General features: G+C 43.9%; 1 protein-coding gene across 8 annotated transcripts in view; it reads right to left on the reverse strand.

The window, feature by feature from the left end:
- PALS2 (protein associated with LIN7 2, MAGUK p55 family member) overlaps positions 1 to 19,696 on the reverse strand; it is a 134,978-nt gene that overhangs the window by 108,704 nt on the left and 6,578 nt on the right. The gene's annotated exons all lie outside the window — the stretch shown is intronic.

Here is a 19,696-nt window from a genome sequence, read left to right on the forward strand (position 1 = left end):
AGCACAGTAAGGCTGGCTCCCAGAGCCAAGGATTAGAGTGATCCAGCAGATCACCAGTCAAGATATCACCAAGGAAACATCACAACCACTCAAGGTGAAATGGCCCCTTAACACTCCTTTAGTCAAAGAACAAAAAAAAAATTCCAAGAACAACTATGTGGGCGAAACCAGACAACCACTATGTGATCAAATGAACTCAGACAGAAAAATGATAAACAAAATCACCACCTGTGGGTGAACATTTTTCAGAAAGCGATCACTCTATATCTGATCAGTCCTCATCCCAAAAGAAAACTTGCATAAACTCTTTCATAAGATGAGCCTGGGAACTTAAATTCATAACTTTGTATTAAAACCATGATTTTTAATGTCTAGCCGATACTGGATTTTGGCTTGATACAACAATCTCCCCTCCCCTTTTTTGACCTATGACTACAGGAGCAGGTGGCACTCTGTACCTCAAAGCAGCAACCTGGAACCCCAATATTCACCTCTGTCATATATTTATGTTTTGTACAAAATATACCTCGTGAGGTATCATTTTAACATCTTGATTTGTTGAATACTAATGTCCAGTTGGAGTGTGTGTGTGTGTGTGTATGTTACTGAAATATGTTGTGAGGTTGGGAACATCTGTAACAGCTTTTCAGGTACAACAATGGAGTAGCCAGACACACTGACAGACATTAAAAGGGAATCTACTTTCCCAACAGCTATCCCAAATGACTTCTCAGAGACAGCACATAGACAATGGAGAAGGATTGACCAATGGGGGTGAACCTCTCTGTCATAAGCATAGATCTTTCCAGCAAACTGGAAGAAAACTATAAAGAAGGGAAGTGATGTCATGACTGGGCCTCACTTCCCCCACAACTCAACACCTGGAAGCACATCTGAAAGAAAGATTTTGAACAGGGGCACAGGTGGTCCCAGGCTGGAGGAGAGTTCCAGCCTGTATATTGAACTATATCATCTGCCAAGGTGAGACACTGCTTGACTCTAATTCAATTTAGTTTATAGAACTCAGACAACAAATTATTTTATTTCTTAGGTAACCAACTTTGACCTCTACTCCTAATACTTACAATCACTTAAAATCTTTCTGTACTTAATAAACCTGTTTTATATTTTACCTAAAAGTGTGTGCTTTGGTTTAAGTGCTTGGGCAATCTCAGCTCAGTTTGCAAAGGCTAGTGTATGTCCACTCCACAATGAGACAGGGGCAAACTGGGTAATGAACTTGCTCTGGTCAGAAGCCTGACCAGTGTAAGACAGTACAGTTCTGGGATTCAAGGCTGGTGAGCTGGAGGGGAATTGGCTAGAGCAGGGGTGGGCAAACTTTTTGGGCCAAGGGCCACATCTGGATATGGAAATTGTATGGTGGGCCATGAATGCTCATGAAATTGGGGTGCAGGTGGTGGTGAGAACTCTGGCTGGGGGTGCAGGCTCTGGGGTAGGACCAGAAATGAGGCGTTCAGGGTGAGGGAGGGGGCTTCAGGCTGGGACAGGAGGTTGGGATGCAGGTGGGGGAATGAGGGCTCCAGCAGGGGGTACAGGCTCTGGGGTGCAGGAGAATGGGACTGAGGGGTTCAGAGGGAAGGAGGGGGATCATGGCTGAGGCAAGGGGTTGGGGTACAGAGTGGGTAAGGGGTACAGGCTCCAGACAGTGTTTACCTGAAGCAGCAGGATGTCCCCCCTATGGCTCCTACATAGGAGGCGTGGCCGGGGGCTCTGCACAGCCGCAACCTGCTGCAGCAAGGGAGGGGTGCCCATAGGCAGCAACTTCCCCTCTAGCTGGGAGGTGCTTGATCCCTCCACTCCCATTAAGGGCCCGCCTCCTCCCCCACCCTCCTGAAGCTTCCTACATGCCACGAAACAACTTTTTGCAGCGGGGGGAGGCGCTGGTCAGTGTGGCCACCCGGACAGGATGCTGGGGGAGCTTGGTTGCCCATCGGTGCTGCTGAGAAGCATCTGCTAATTTTTCTCTGTGGGTGCTCCAGCCCTGGAGCACCCATGAGTCGGTGCCTATAAGGGCACCCCTCCCACTGCCCCAACTCAGCCCCAGACCTGCTGCAGCTGGAGGAGGGGCAGCCCCACCCCAGAGCCCACATCCCCATGCACCCCAAACCTCTGCCCAGCCCTGATCCCTGCCCCCCACATGCTGAATCCCTCGGCCCCAATTTTGTTGTGTGCACCAATATGGAGCTCATGTGTCACACATCACCTCCATATTAGTGCACATAAAATTCATTCCACACATGTTCCCTCTAATTTTTCCCCCCACACACTGACTGGGAGAATCATTTTTATTTAGCTGTGGCACTGAGTACCTTTCCCAGACCTGAGGAAGAGCTCTGTGTAGCTTGAAAGCGTGTCTCAACACCAGAAGTTGGTCCAATAAAAAGATATTACCTCACCCACCTTGTCACCAATATCCTGGGAGCAACATAGCTACACCACCACTGCATAATGCAGAACTATAAAACAGTCCATATTCTGAATGGATAGAGCTATAGGTTCAAGTAAAGTGAACTGAGTTTTGCCTCCAACAGACAGTCTTCAAGAATGTTAGTGCTGATTACTTGGGGGCAACACCTGGCAGCCCCTTCAACAGCAGCTGACTGAGGAGCTTTCTTGCTTATCTGAAGATCTTTGGAGACATTTAATAGAAGATGTTTATCCAGTATGACAAGGCTCTCAGTGTGGATGAAATTGGCACTAAAAATGGCTACTAGTAACTATTTTTGAAAAACTTGCTAGTGCTTTTCACTTTTGCTACATGTTGGAGATCTGACAACTTTCTCATCACATCACCAGTGAAAACCATCATACAGGCAGCACATCCAAAAAAAGGTGAGAATACTCATTTATCATTTTCATATTAGCCAGGTTATTGGTCAACCAAAATAACCTTCACGGACCCAGTCCATTGACTATATTTTTAAACTGGTCACCAATACATTGGGCTGTGTGGTGATGCTCAGTTGTCCAACAGAATGAATGAAATACTGGTTGTGGAGTTACCATTAAGTTGATGGCACACTCCCTGTGAATACTGCTCTATCCATCAGAAACTGGAAGAGATGTGAGGAGTCTGCAAAAACACCAACTCCTTTTCACATTGTCGCGAAGACTTCCGGCAAGCTGTCTCCTACTGGGTACTTTGTAAATTGGATGTAATTTATGAAAAAATTCTAACAATGATTAAGCAATACACCATTTCATATAGTTATCATAAATACCTCTAGCATCAAGTTCATTTTTATGGTCATGGGACATTCAATCCAAAAACCTCTTAAAACTAATTTGATGAACATCTGAAGACTTTCCAGCAGTAGGAGTTGACACTGAAACAGATGGGAGTAGCAAAATTATTTTTAGAAGATCAAGAAATAGAATTGCTTCATTCTCATTGCCACTCATACCACTTCCTTCATCAAAAGGCTTCATGTTCTGTGGTGATGCTGCCAAAAATGAAGGATAATGCACAGAAAAAAATTCTGATGTAGACCAGTTTTCCTCCTGTTTGACAGCAGTTGGACATATCTGAAGAACTTAAGTGTTTCTCCATTCTATCTACATATATCACACACCCAGAAGAAGAGAACCTGCACTTAGATTTGACAGTTTTTCCACATTCATCTCTAATAAAAGATTTTCATACAAATGATTTTGTCTTTCCCAGATTCTGCCATGTCTACTTATTATTGTCACTGTTTCTGGACAGTATTCTTTTGCATAGAGACTGTCTGGTTTGGCCAATGCACATGACAGAGGAGCACTGCTGGCACATGATGGTATATCACATTGATAGATTTTCCAGGGGAACGAGCCCCTGATGGTGTGGCTGATGTGGTTAGGTCCTATGATGGTGTCCCTTGAATAGATATGCGGACAGAGTTGGCAACAGGGTTTGTTGAAGAGATAGGTTCCTGGATTAACGTTTTTGTTGCGTGGTGTGTAGTTGTTGGTGAGTATTTGCTTCAGGTTTGGGGGGCTAATCTGTAAGCGAGGACTGGTCTGTCTCCCAAGATCTGTGACAGTGAGGGATCATCCTTCAGGATAGGTTGTAGATCCTTGATGCACGGAATAGGTTTTAGTTGGGGGCTGAAGGCGATGGCTGTTGGCATTCTGTTACTTTCTTTATTGGGCCTATCCTGTAGTAGGGGACTTCTGGCTCTTGCCATCTGTTTCTTCACTTCACCATGTGGGTATTGTAGTTTTAAGAACACTTGATAGAACTCCTGTAGGTGTTTGTCTCTGTCTGAGGGATTGGAGCAAATGCAGTTTAGAGCTTGGCTGTAGACGATGGATTGTGTGATGTGGTCTGGATGAAAGCTGGAGGCATGTAGGTACGTATAGTAGTCAGTAGATTTCCAGTATGGGGTGGTGTTTATGTGACCATCACTTACTTGCACTGTAGTGTCCAGGAAGTGGATCTCTTGTGCGGACTGGTCCAGGCTGAGGTTGATGCTGGGGTGGAAGTGTCCACATCTGATGAAGTAGATTTTAGCTCATGAAAGCTTATGCCCAAATAAATCTGTTAGTCTCTAAGGTGCCACAAGTACTCCTAGTTGTTTTTGCCGATACAGACGGACACGGCTACCACTCTGAAGGCTATAATCTGTAGGTTTATCTCCCTCTACCATCTATAGGGGTAGAGTCAACCAGATTGTGATTTAAAGGTGGAGGCCTATACTTGCAAAGTTAAACCAGTTTAATTGTATTAGCCACTGACCTTGCATTTAACAAACAAAGCTCAACATCTATTCACATACGGTACTCTTGCAATGAAACCCTGGAAGATGCCAATAGAACTGAAACTAAAAGCCTTGGCCTAAGCTTCACTTTTTGTTCTTTCTGCCTTGTCTTGCCTTTGGTCAACACTGCAGTAATCAAGGGGAACAAATCGTATAATCAGAAATATAGGGATGGACAGGACCTCAAGAGGTCATCGAGACCAGCCCCCTGGTGTTGGGGCCGGATGAAGTATACCTACATGATCCTTGATAGGTGTTTGTCTAACCTGTTTTGTGAGGATTCCACAACCTATTCCAGTGCTTCCTATCTTCAGGTGATACACAGAACAATTCATCTGCAGTATTGTTGCAGCTGTGTTGGTCCCAGGATATGAGGTAATATCTTTTACTGGACCAACTTCTGTTGGAGAGAGACAAGTTTTCTGGGTTACACAGAGTTCTTCTTGATCACCAGCCTCTCTATAACAGTCCTAACAGATCTGAAGACCTACCAGGTTCTCCTTCAGTCATCTTTTCTCAACATTAAACATGCCCAATTTTTTAAGCCTTTCCTCATAGACAATGTTTTTAAATCTCTTATTTTTATTACTCTCCTCTGGACTCTCTCCAGTTTGTCTGCATCTTTCCTAAAGTGTGGCACCCAGAACTGGACACAGTACTCCAGCTGAGGCCTCACCAGTGCTGAGTGGAGCAAGATAGCTTCTTCAGTTCTCTTACTATGACACTCCTGTTAATACACCCCAGAATATTATTTGCCTTTTTCACAACTGCATCGCACTGTTGGCTCATTCAGTGCGTGATTCACTATAACCCCCAGATTCTTTTCAGAACTACTGCCTAGCCATTTATTCCCCATTTTATATTAGGAAGAAAAAAATCAAATGCACTAAGTAGTACTCTGCAGTTGTCTTTAATGAATTTCACCTTTCATTTTAGACCAATTCACCAATTTTGTCAAAGTTGTTTTGAATTCTAACCCTGTCCTCTAAAGTTGAGACCCCTACTAGCTTGGTATCAGCCACAAGCTTTATGAAAGAGTTCTCTCCACTATTATCCCTATAGCCTGTCCCCACCATAGACCATCCTACCCCCAAGCTCACAGATACTTGCGTCAACAGCTTCTGCCTGGTAAAGGGTGGATTGTGATAGGGTCTTCTTGATGGTTGAGCATTCCTGGCTTTGAAATTAATTAGTCTCACACTTTGGTTTACTAATATCCAGATTTGGTGACCTTCAGGGCACCTTAAGAGCCACCTATTCATTCAGGGTCCCCCAGGAGGTAGGAGTTTCCTGACCATAACATTTTCTCCAAGTGGGTACCTGGTGCTCCATCAATCTAGCTCCAATAGTCTTTCCACTTAACCGCACATGGCAGACAGAAAGATAACTTGTTTTGTCCAAGCTGGTTGGTGGTTTTTCTGGCTGACCTACTTGAGATGCTGCAGCCACAGAGCCTAGGCATCCTGCCACAGGTGAAATACAGAGTAAATAGTAAGTTAGCACAAGAATGCAAAGATATCCCCAAAACTAGCCTATGTGATTTTTTTTTTAAAAAATATTAATTTGTAGCAAAGTCTTTCATGTGAATAATAATGGAATCTTACTTCTCTCTCTCTCCAGTATTTCCATGCAAAAGTAAAAACCCTACATATTACTGAGACTTAAACACAAGATGGGTTCTGACAAAAACAGCAGTTACTGACTTGGAGAAAGTAGAATTACAGGTAACGCAGCTTATTTTACTTTTAAGCCATATGAGTACACAAGTTCCATATTGAAACAATGGGAAGAAGCAAGCATTAACATTTTCAACAGCCAGTTTACTTTTTTTTTGGGGGGGGGGGGGGGTGCAACGACGCCTAAATCCACCAGTTCATCCATCTTCTTGTGGAGAAAATGGCAATCAGAGAAATTAATTTAAATTGGTCTGAGGTAGTCCTGGAGTTTGCCTTCTGGAAATATGGCGATTGTATCTGTGCTGGGGAGAAGATTGTTTCTCTGGCAGGGATGCCCAAGGGATATCCTTTTTAAAAGCTTGGGAGAGTAAAATTTCCAGCTGCCAGGAAGTGAATACTGAGAAAGTTTGTGTGTGTGGGAAGACACTTTGACCATGGTCCTCTAATGTCTTGATAACTGTTTTTATACTTAAGTAAAAGTTCAGGCCTTGTCTACCACTACAGAGTTTTGTCAGCAGATGACAGCTTTTGGTGGCAAAACAGTGGAGGTGTGCATACTGCAATGCCACTTTTGGTGACAAAACTATCCTGTTTTGGCAACAAAATAAAACCACCTCAATGAGAAAATTTTGCAGCAAAGTTTTAGTAGCAAAGTGCCAAAGTAGACACCACATTTGGTTTTGCTGCTGTAAATGGCCTCCAGGAGACATCCCATAATGCCCATCCTGACCACGCTGGGCAGCAGTTTGAACTCTGCTGCCCTGCAGCCAGGTAAACAATCTTCTGTCCTTCCCCCTTTGAAGCCCTGTGAATTTTTGAAATTCCACTTCCTGTTTACTGGGCATCGAGAGCTCACTTTGCATCTTCCCAGCTGATCATGGTAACTCCATGTAGCAAACTGTCTCCTGCTTGGACCGATACTGAGCAGATCCAACAGCTCTGCATTTGGAGAGAGGAGGCTGTCCAGTCCCATCTGCGCTCCAGCCATAGGAATTTCAATACCCACAGGCAGATTTCTCATGGCTTTTGTGAAAAGGGGTACATCAAGATACGGTGCAGTGCCGAGCAAAGCAAAGATCAAGGAGCTGAGGCAGGTGTACCAGCAGGCAAGAGAGGCAAACCGTTGCTCCGGTGCTGTACCAGAGGCCTGCCAGTTCTATAAGGAGTTGGATACTATCCTCGGCAGCGACCCCATCTCCACCACCAAGAGCTCTGTGGACACTTTGGCAGCACTTGAGGCAGTGGAAAGTAGACATACCCAGAGGACGAGGTCGTGGATGAGGAGGTAGAGTTAGAGGATGCCATGGAGCCCACAGCGGGGTTGCCAGGTTGTCAGGCCAGTCAATAACTGTTCTCCACTCCGGAGTGGCCTAGCCAGTCCCAGCACTCCCATGAGCAAGAAGGACAGGAGACACCTAGTAAGTGGTGTTTAAAAAAAAAAAGTTGATGGTGCTCAGTTACATGATGGGTAAAGAGACAGAAATGGACAAAACTAGCTGTGTTTCTGTGTGCTCGACATTTCTGTATGCAGCTAAGCAGTACAGTGAAACAGGTGTTGATGCACACCGAGATTTCACGGGAATCCTCCAGAGAGATCTAGGAAAAAAAAAACTTTCCTGGAGGTACTTGGCAATCCTCTGCCAGAGATTCCTTGGCAGAGCTGCTTTGTTCCTTCCCCTATGGAAACTTTCCCACCCAACTCTGCAATCACTTGTGCAGGGACAAAGTGCCACACAGGAAAGTAACATAGGGACCAGGTTGGAATCCACAAGCCTGCAACAGATGTAGCCTTGCTATTTAGCCCAGGTAGAAACTCACCCACCCTGGCTAAACTCACCATGCCTAGGGTGTTCGCTGAGATGCGTACTTGCCAAGGGACAGAAAGAAAGGAGAAAAGGCTTGGTATGTTACAAGGAATGTGCTAAACTGTAATGATTCAATGTGTGTGAACAACAATTATACATCTGTGTATTGTTTCTTGTGCTTCTGCAGATGTGGCCTTCATAAAGACAGTGCAAGGAGGACATGCTCTGGAAGTTCTGCAATACTCTGATGCAGAAAAAGGGGAACACGAGGAGTGAAGAGAAACTGAAAGGCAGGTCAGAAAAGAATCAGGACTACGTTAAGGATGCCACCGAGCGGATGATAAAAGTAACATAATTCATTCACAAACATGCTTAAGTCCCTCATAACTCTGCAGTCAGAACAGATGCCTGCCTGCCCACCCTCTCCTGCAGCACATTCAAAACTGTTTTCCACACCCCCACAACTCCACCTGCGCATTCCCCGACACACTCTGGAATTTAACGGTTTCCCATTCACTTCACCCCCGGGACAGCTTTCAAAATGATAGCTAGGCCTACGCACAGCTCCGACAGTCTGCCCTTCCCTGGTCCCTTCTCTTCCCACCAAGCGTTTGTGTGTGTTGAGTGTTTCATAAAAACAAAAATATACAAGAGATACCTCAATTTCTAGGGCATAAAGATAGCAGGTGCACCAAGACACACACAGGCAGTTTACTCCTTTGCTTACTGAAATCCTAAACCACGAATCACCACAAGTGCTTCCTAGGAAAATTTAATTTAATGAAGCATTGCAGTTTGCAGCATAAAAATATATATTGTTGGTTCTCATTCTCAAGGTGTTGCCTCAAACTTCTCTGATTTGAATTGGCCCCCATTGTGCCCCTCTAATAGCTTGGTATCAGGCTGCTCAAAATCAGCTTCCAGCTGGCATGCCTCAACAGTCCACTACAATGAACAAGAGCCGTTGAAAACATGCAAACCAATGCTGGAAGACCATGGAATGCTGGGACAGAAAACAATGTATCATGGGATGTTAAGCACGCACTCATGATGTGCTGTGATCCACTCTACCAACCCACAAGTCATAGCGGCACAAGGTAGTGAGTATCCCTGTGGGATAGGTACCCACAGTACACTGCTCACTGTCTATGGCACTAAATGTGGATGCCCTCTGCACTACGCTCCCTCTGTCAGCAAACAGTCAATAGTGCTGCTATTATGATTGTCAACCTAACTTTTGTCTACAAAAAAGTCTGAAGTGTAGACATAGCCTTAAAAAGCACTGGTTGACAGGCATAATTAAAAATTGAGTGTCATCTAGTATCCATGTAACTTTTAGATGTACATTTAAACCAATAAGTGAAGAATTATATTGTAACTTCTTGCAACAGTACTTCATCCTAGTTTGTAACTAGACTAAGCTGTATCTAGCCTACAGTCCCATATGCAGAGCTCTCACTAATTTCAAAGAACTGCAGGATCTCAGAAGTAGCTTAAAAGAGACTAAGCATTTGTCAAAATAAAGAGCATATACATGAACTTCAACTCACTTAATGAAGTATATGAAGAGAGCCTGGTCTCAGTCCCATCCCTACTGGGCACGTACACACATAAGTAAAGACAATCACCATAACTGACAATCTCAGCAAGCAGGTAGAAGATTCAAACAGCTTTCTTACTGACCTGAAATATTAAAATTTACAGAAAAGAAAATGCAAGTTTTTTTTATTACATGTCTTTATGAGAAGCCAGGAAGGAAATGAGGGTTAAACATTGGCTCTTAGTCTTCCGTACATGGCTAGCAAGATAAAGATTTAGGAGTCAGCCGGTTCTGCATAGTAATGATAAGACTAGAGCCTACTGTGAAACATCCTAGACAGTTTAGACAGGTATGCATGTTTGACTGTAAGCAGCAAATAGCAGCCTTTTAATCTAAACTAATCTCTATGTAAGCTCAATAGCTTGTCTCCCTCCCCAACAGAAGTCAGTCCAATAAAAGATCTCACCCACTTTGTCTAATATCCAGAAAAACAAGACTAAACTGCGTAATCTAAACTATTACCATTCACCTGCACAACACGCAAAGGGTAAAGCCATCCTGCATTGGTTATGCAAGAAAGTGGGAGACCCAAGAGGTACCAGGAGTTGCTTAAAACCCCCCAAGAACAGGAAGTTAAAGACTCCAAAAGGAGTTGTACAATTTAGTCAATAGTACAGTACTCCCTTGCACAAACTCCAATGTTATTTCAACTAACGATGAAAAAAGCATGCTTCTAAATCTTAAATCCCCCTTTATCCCACGTATAGAAGGTGTTTGACTTTTTAGATGAACACGTCACTGAGAACATTTGTAAAAGAGTTCCTGTTTTTTCCTAATAGGCATTTTGGTCCCTGTAAATGAGACAAAATAAATACAATTCCTATGCTCTTTGACCACTTTTATTAGCAAAACTGCTAACTCAGTGCATCACCATAGGGAGCCATTCATTACAGATCTATTTGGTCATAGTTAGCTGAGACAGACAAAAAAGTGCTGGACTGCAGCTCCAAAACTTAAGTCCTGGAAGTACACACATCTGCAGTCTCTCTTGGACATGTATTAAAAAAATCATCAAAGTGCTGAATGGACAAGAGATTGTTAAGTTTGGAACAAACAGCTTTTGAAGCATCCCATGAGACTGGAATTTTTATTTACTTAAGAAGTATTTACTTACACCATTGAGGAAGCATGAGAAGTCAGTCTAATTAAATTACTTAAGTAGCTTGTGCTGTCAACCTTGGGCCTGGGTTACGCTACAAAGTTAAGTCAATGTAAGCCACCTTGCATCAACCCAGTTGTGCATGTGTGTGTATGTCTTTAAATTTTGTCTCCTATCGATGTAAATGCTCTGTTACAACACAGTAACGCCACCTCCTCAAGCGGCATTGAACCTTGGTTGATATACTGAGATCAACTCAGTGACTATAGACACCGCATTACTTTTGTCAACCTTAACAGTCATCCAGTAGCTGTCCCACAATGTTCAATACTGACCACTCTGGTCACAATTGTGACCTCCGTTGCCCTTGGGTAACAAAGAGGAAGCTCCTCCACCCCTTTAAGCCTTTGAAATGCCTTTTCCTAATTGTACAGCCTGGTGAGCACACCTAGCAGCTCTCTATTGTTGTGCACAACTGCTCAGCTGAGCATGCTGGCTATATACTCCAGACGTGCTCCTGCTTGGAGTAGACAGGAGATATTGGATCTCCTGTGCGTGTGGGGAGAAGAGGTTGTGCAAGCACAGCTAGAGACCAGCCATAGAAACATCAACATCCACGAGCAGATTGAATGGGGGATGCAGGAAAATGGGTACGACAGAGACCAGTAGCAGTGCCATGGGATAGTGAAGGAACCGCGCCAGGCATATTAGAAGGCCAACAGTTGATCCAGTGCTGAGCTGAAGACCTGTCGCTTTTACAAAGAGTTGCATGCCATACTTGGCAGATGGCCCACAACCACCATGGATACCTCCAATGGATCCAAGACACAAGTCCCTAGCTTCAACAGCAAAGACAAGTTGGAGGCAGAGGAGTAGGATGGGAAACATGCAACCAGGTGGTCCCGCTATGCTGTGAGCCAGGACCTGTTTGAGACTCCCCCACAGTCCAGTCAGCTCTGGCAGATGAGCCAGATGAAGAGGAAGGTACCCCAGGTAAATGTGAAACTATTTCACATTACAAAGATGTACTGATGGTGTCCCCAACTTAACAGGGCACAGCTATCAACTTTTTATTAATTTATCCATACAAGAGAGATAACTACAGGAGAATGAAAAGCAGATGATAATGCTAAGCAAGCAGGGCTATATGGAGTAGTTTGTTATTTACACAAGTATGTCCCTTGAATCCTCCTGAAAGATCTTGATGAAACTTTCATGGAGGTACTCTACAATCCTCTCCTGAAGGTTTCTAGGGATGGCAGCCTTACTTCTTCCTCTGATGCACGACACTTTCCCATACCAGTGAGTGATAGCTTGTATACTGCAATGGTGCCTACTGAAGTTATCAGCATACAGGGGCAGACAGCTTCAGGATATCAACAACAGCTGTCCTTTCTCAGCCTTGGTTACCCTCAGGGGTTAGAGATCAGCTAAAATCACAGCCACCTATGGAAAACAGTGCCAGTATTCAGTGCCATTGCCCTATTTGCATACTTTCATGCAACTGAGCAATTCCTTCCTCATTTTGCTCACCTGTAGGCAGACTATACTCACCATGGCTTGTGCTGTGAGTGTTGCTGTGCATAAGCACTCCAAAGCAGAAATTTCAATATGCATGTCTTGTTTAAAAAACTTTAGGGGAGCAAGGGAAGGAAGTTCTGAATCTTAACTTTTGATTTCTGTTGTGACTATACTGTTTTAACTGCAGCCTCGAGGGGTTCCCCCTTAATACCAACAGAACACCTGAGCCAGATAAGGAGGAGAAAGAAGAGAATTTGGGATGACAAGTTCAAGGAGATCATGTAAGTCAGTGTTGCTTCAGGTCACGGGCAAAGGGCCTCATGGGTGAACACTACAGACAATCTGGAGAAGGAAAGAGAACCGGAGAAAGACTCTGGACTCCCTGCAGGAAAAGGAGATGCAAAAGCACCAGACCATGATGGGGGTTCTCCAGCAGCAAAACACAAATGCTGTTGACTCTTGTGGCCCTCTCCCTCCTTCCTTAGAGGTTTTTAAGGTCAGGCTTGACAAAGCCCTGGCTGGGATGATGTAACTGGGAATTGGTCCTGCTTCGAGCAGGGGGTTGGACTAGATGACCTTCTGGGGTCCCTTCCAACCCTGATATTCTATGATTCTATGACCTACAGGGTTAACACTCACTGGTTCACCTCCCTTTCGAGTTCTCAATGGAGTACTCCATTACTCCACCTCCCTAAATACCCCCTCAACATTCCACGTGACATCAGGGACATCTCATTCTATATGACATCCCTACCACTACCACTCCACCCTGGAGGTCATTAAGGACAACCACAGCTTCACATAAAGCCATGATTGTTCTCACAGATCAGCCTATGTGCAGGTAAAATGGACATGAATATTCTGTCCCCTTAAGTACCATTCCACTAATGTATTGGGTTTAATGTATTTGCTTTTAAATTACAGATTTTTCTTGGCACTGGTTTTGTTACTGAATAAAATTCTACTTTGAAAACAATTCATCTTTATTAGTTCACAACATATGCTGCAGAGTGCCTAGCAGTTCTGAAAGCACCCACTTTACTAGTTGCTGTACAGGGTGACGATTCATAGGAGCAGCGACAGTAATCATAAATGTACAGAAAGCACTGCAAAATTAATAGATTCATTGACAGTATCGTATTCATAGACACCAAGAGCACCACAATTTCTAGCCAGCCCTAAAACAGCAGGGTCAAGTACAGCATTGTACACCACAACACATTACTGTGGCTCACTGTTAAAGTGCTCTTCCAAAGCCTCCCTGAGCCCCACATTGAGCTCTAATAGCCCTTATGGCTGACTATTCAAACTCAAAAAGAAAAGGAGTACTTGTGGCACCTTCGAGACTAACCAATTTATTTGAGCATAAGCTTTCATGAGCTACAGCTCACTTCATCGGATGCATACTGTGGAAAGTGTAGAAGATCTATTTATACACACAAAGCATGAAAAAATACCTCCCCCCCACCCCACTCTCCAGCAGGGACGTATTTTTTCATGCTTTGTGTGTATAAATAGATCTTCTACACTTTCCACAGTATGCATCCGATGAAGTGAGCTGTAGCTCATGAAAGCTTATGCTCAAATAAATTGGTTAGTCTCTAAGGTGCCACAAGTACTCCTTTTCTTTTTGTGAATACAGACTAACACGGCTGCTACTCGGAAACCTGTCATTATTCAAACTCAGCAGACAGCCACTTCAACTCTGCCCTCCACCCCAGCAGCAACTTTTCCCCTCTTTGCTTCACAGATATTATGCAAGACACAGCAAGGAGCTATAACCTCTGGGACTTTTTCCACCTGACTGAGATACAATCTTGTGAACAAACAACAGCAACCCTTCAAAGGACTGAAAGCACATTCAACTGTCATTCTGAACCTACTGAACTGGTAGTTGAATCTCTCCTTGGTGCTGTCAAGACGGCCAGTGTATGGCTTCATGAGCATGGAGAGCAATGGGTAGGCTGGGTCCCCCAGGAACACTATTGGCATTTCAGTATTCCCAATGGTAATCCACTAGTCAGGAAAGACTCTGGCTTGTATCTTTCTGAACAGTCCTGTGTTCTTAAAAGATGCAAGCATCATGCACCTTCCCAGACCAGCCAATATTGATGTTGGTGAAGCATCCCTGGTGATTCATCAATACTTGCATAATCACAGAAAGAGTAGCCATTTGTGCTCTGTGGCAAGGTGGTCTAGTGCAAAAAATAGGGATGTGAGTGCCATCTATTGCTCCACCACAGTTCTGGAACCCCACTGCTCCAAATCCACCCACTATGTCCAGCACATTGCTGAGAGTCTCAGTCCTGTGTAAGAAGAGGTAATTAATGGCCCTTCACACTTGCATGACAACAGCCTCCATAGTGATTTTCCAACTCCAGAGTGATTTGCCACTGACTGGTAGCAATCCGGCATTGCAAATTTCTACAGTGAAATCGCCACTTTCTTTTCCACTGTCAGTGCTGCTCCCATTTTTGTGTCCCTGTGCTGGAGGATTGGGGCAAGCTTGGCATACAGATCCAGGAAAGTTCTGTAGCCACTGCTACTATCCCACCAGTCAGTGCTCATTTCTCAGATCCAGAAGCACCACTACACCATCTGCAGCTGCTCCACAAATATCACCAACAACCTTGAATTGGTTCTCATTATATCCCACAGAAATCTGTCCTCAAGAAATCATCATGTTTCACACTGAACCAGTTCTTGCAGCTCTGCAAATACCAGAGGATCATGCATTCTGTGCTTGCAATTGCTTATGACAATAGCACAGAGCTGTGCAGGCTCCATGCTTCTGTCAGAGATGGCCAACAGCGAGGAGGGCCATGTGGGATTTTTTTTTCTTAAAGTGTGAAAGTTATGGGATACAGATGACATTACGAGATGGAGACAGTTGCACACTGGGAAGTTGATCCCTTGCTCCCAGTCACCCCTGCACAACTCCTTTCTTGCCCCACCATGCCAAAACTTCCCAAAAGACCATGTATTGACTGGTGGCAGGTTGCACATGATGCACTGCACTGTGTATTAACACAAGCATTCCTAGTGAGTACACACAGCACTGACACAAGGAGCCAAGTATATACACACACACGCGCGCGGGCGATATACTAACTGTGGCAGCTTTATGCTGATGTAACTTGCAACAACCAGTTTGTCGTATAGACATGGCCTCACTCTTCACTGAAGTGATCTGTCTTAACAAGTACTGTTAAAGCTAAGGTTTGCTCGGTGCAGTGGATCCCTAGTCACATAATTAGCTGAAAAACAGACATTTATAACTGCCTTATGATTCATTTTTCACTCCCAAAAAATGCACTTGCAAAGTTTTAGGTTGTTTTCTTTTTTTAAGCAGAGACTTTAAAAATTCCTAATAACTTTTCAAGCATTGATTATCAGGTTATCAAGATTTCTAGACAGAAGACTAAAGAAAGGTAGTCGGGCTCCAATGGCTGGGGGATACAAAAAACCTCATACCATAGCAACTCGGTCTAAACTAAGAAGTGCTTTGGCAGTAAGCTACACTGGCAAAAGCAGTTTTTGCCAGTGTAACTGCATCTACAGTAGGAACTTTTACCATCACAACTATATCAACCACAACTCACAAATGTAGACTGGGTCTGGGAAAACTAGGGATTGGATTTCTGCCAAGACACAGTCATTGTTGAAGGGCTTCATTTTTTCTATCAGCCTTTGCATAGGTAGGTGTGTGACTAGTTTGAAGCCTTCCATCCCCACCCTCTGCTGGAAAGACATTCTCTGTTCTACCTCCAGCTCCAGAGCTTCATGACTGCTAGGGATAAAGGGCCTCTCTGCTATTATACACCCCCTGGCCCAGCTTTTGATTTGAGCACCTCCTCCCCCCTCCCCACATACATTAATTAGTCTCAATGCATTGACTCCTTTAAATCCCCAGATAGACAACTTCATTGCTTCTGCAGCTGCTCATAGGTTTCCTGAGATTCAGAAGAGTGAAAACTCACTTGTCAGAACACTGTGATAGACTGTGAAATTGACAAGAATGTCTGTTTATGTATATTTATGTGGAGACTTAAGGAAGCAATGTATTGACTTCAGCTTCAGAAAGTTCTCTTCACAGTCAGAGCTAACATACATGTTTTCTATAAGTGGAAGATAGATATAGATTCCACATGATTTGGTAGCACTACCCCCCTGCTTGTCAGGGAGAGAGAACCGCTGGATAAGTAGGCAAGTTAAATTTCCAAGCCCACTTATTACATGACATTTTCTGAACCCCTCTCTATTTTGTCATTTATTTTTGTAAAAAAAATGTAGTTGGCTACCCTAAGAGACACTACAATAGATAATTTTTGAAAAAAGTTCACAACCAAGGAACTATACACTAAAAAGTTCATCAGGCATCTATATAGTTTCACATAGCTATATCTACATCTATATCTACATATCCACACCAACTACAACCTCTCCCAGGACTACTTCTCAATCTCATAGATACCACAACTCAACCACTAGAGGGAGTACTCTAGCTAAATTTGTTTTGTAAGAATGTTCTGCTTTATAATACTGATACACAAGGCGTGAAAAAATTTGACAACCTTATGAGCCAGACATGCTCCCACACCAGCATCGCCCTCCCCATGAAGTCCAAAGGCAATACCCAGCCTCTCTTCCATTCCAGTAGCTGGGATTTCCACTACGGTACTGTGTCCCTGAACTCTGCATCTTTCATTGGTGGAAATGGAGGGGAGAAGAGGAAGAGAATATTTTTATTATATGGAATTAGACATCAAAGGGCTCCTAAAGGAAATCTCCCAGAGTTCTCGGAAATCTCCCCTTCGTACAAACTCCTTTTCTGAGCCCTCCACAGCCTGTCCTAGCTGCTGCTCATACATTTCCTCCTAATCCACGCAGCAGAAAAATGAATAGGGCCCTACAAAATTCACAGCCGTGAAAAACGTGTCACAGACAATGAAATCTGGCTATTGTAGGGTAGTCACAGTATTGCCACCCTTACTTCTGCACAGCCTTCAGAGCTGGGCGGCTGGAAAGCAGTAGCTACTGGCCAGGCACTCAGCTCTGAAGGCAGCACCGCCACTACCAGCGGCACAGAAGTGAGGGTGCCACAGCATTTTTTTTTTTTTGGGTGGGGGTATCACTTTTTGCAGGAGAACAGGGCTGATCTCATAGGGTGATGACTGCCCAAGGTGCTATGGTCAACTCCCCCCCCCCCCCCCCCAACACAGTTAGCCCCTTTAACACGAATGCTGGGGAGGAACAGAGCTGGGGCATCCTACCGTGTGCCAGGCTCCAGCTGCTAGTCTTGGCAGGGCTGTGGTGGGACAGGACTTCCTCTTACCCACACAGGCCACTTCCAGGGCCAGGTCAGACCCACCTCCTGGGGCAGCACAGAAGGGTGGCAATACCATACCATGCCACCTTCACTTCTGTACTGTTGCCAGTGATGGTGCTGCCTTCAGAACTGGGCTCCCAGTCAGCAGCCGCCACTCTCTGAAGGCAGCACCACCCATCTCTGACAGCAGCACAGATGTAAGGGTGGCAATACTGCAGTGGGTGGCAACAACCCCACCACCACCCATAGACTTGTGACCTCCCCACCACAAGCCCTTTTTGGTAAAATTTCATATTTAAATATCTGAAAACATGAAATTTAAGATTAAATCCTATGACCAGGAAATTTACCAAAATGTACTGTGAATTTGGTAGGGTCCTAAACCTGAGTGTTCCCTCTTTCCCACAAGGGTTCTTAATAATCACAGTCAAGATGACTAGAGCATTACCATAAGTCCTTATGGAACTCCAAATGGGCTGCATCATCTAATCATCAAAGGCTACGATAAGCCCATCACACCAGATGGTCTTCTGCTCTCTACCTAGTGTCCTTTTAAACAGGAAGTCAAATTCAAAATTTTCTTCATTTTCAAGGCACTCTGAACTGGATCTCAGATACCCAAACGGTTGCCCAAGGCTCCAGAATTAGGACCATGAATAGAATTCCAATCCTCAAGCACAATGAAGCCACTTTAAAACTCATTTGTGGAGCAGGCACAAAGTTCTAAGGCTGTGGAATAAACTCACAGGAGCTAACAATCACCTTAAATATCAAACTTTCCACTTGAAGAAAAAAAACCACTGCTTCTCTTTTTTTTGGTCTGCTGTGCTATGTGTTCTACTGAAGGCAATGTCAGTTTTCCCCTTAGAGAAGGGCTCACATGATAAATTCTAGTCACATCCTTTAGGACTGGTCTGCACTTAAAAGTTAGGTCAACCTAACTATGGCACTCAAGGATGTGAAAAATTCACACCCAGAGCACTGTATCTATGCTGACCTAATCCCCATGAGACGCAGCTAGGTTGATGGAAAAATTCTTCTGTGGCTCTAGCACTGCCACTCAGAGAAATTGATCACCTACAGAGATGGAAAAACCCTTCCATCATTGTAGAAAGTGTCTACACTATGGAGTTACAAAAGCACAGCAGTGGAGTCACTGTGCCACTGCACTGCAGCACCTGTAGCGTAGACAGGACTTTCTGGAAGTGCTCAAATACTACAGTGATGAGGGAAGTTTAAAAGCCTCGTCAAAAATGAATTGAGCAGAGTATTGTTCATCTTATTCTGCTGTAGCTTAGCAAAGCTATAAAAAGCATGAAGCGACAGAAGCCGCCTACCTGCACACTTTGGAAGACCACACAAGGTTGTTTTTGCAGCCAGAAGGACTAGAAACTTTAGAAGTAGCCTCCTGCAATCCTCTCCACTAGTGAGTGAGCAAGATCCTTTTCAAACCTTGTTAACCACAATAGTTCCTCCTGCATTTCAATCACTATGGCAAAAATGCAAACACAGCTAGTGTGAAATATTATAGACACAAGATTTAAGTTATTTCTGTGTAACATTGTAACTAGGTACGAACAGCCAAGATTACTGTAACCTAGAGTTCCTTGGAAGTATTTCTCTAGTTTTTCTATTTGATCATTTTGTGCATTTGACTGCAGCTTCTTTATAGTCAGCTTCACTGTTTCTGCAATATAAGTACTTACTTTTTCCTGTTGAAAAGACCTTTGTAAACATTAACAGGAGATCAGGAAAATTATAAGTCATTTGAATTAAGTTTAAGCAAAGAGGCCATTTAAAGGTTGATTTACCAGAAACTGGATTTTTCTAAAAATTAGTCTCAAACAATTTAAGTCAGTGTCCTTTTAAGACAAGTTAAAAGTTTATCTAGGAGGCTCTTCCATTC

Source organism: Lepidochelys kempii, chromosome 2 (genome assembly GCF_965140285.1).
Source record: "Lepidochelys kempii isolate rLepKem1 chromosome 2, rLepKem1.hap1, whole genome shotgun sequence".
Lineage (NCBI taxonomy): Eukaryota > Metazoa > Chordata > Testudines > Cheloniidae > Lepidochelys > Lepidochelys kempii.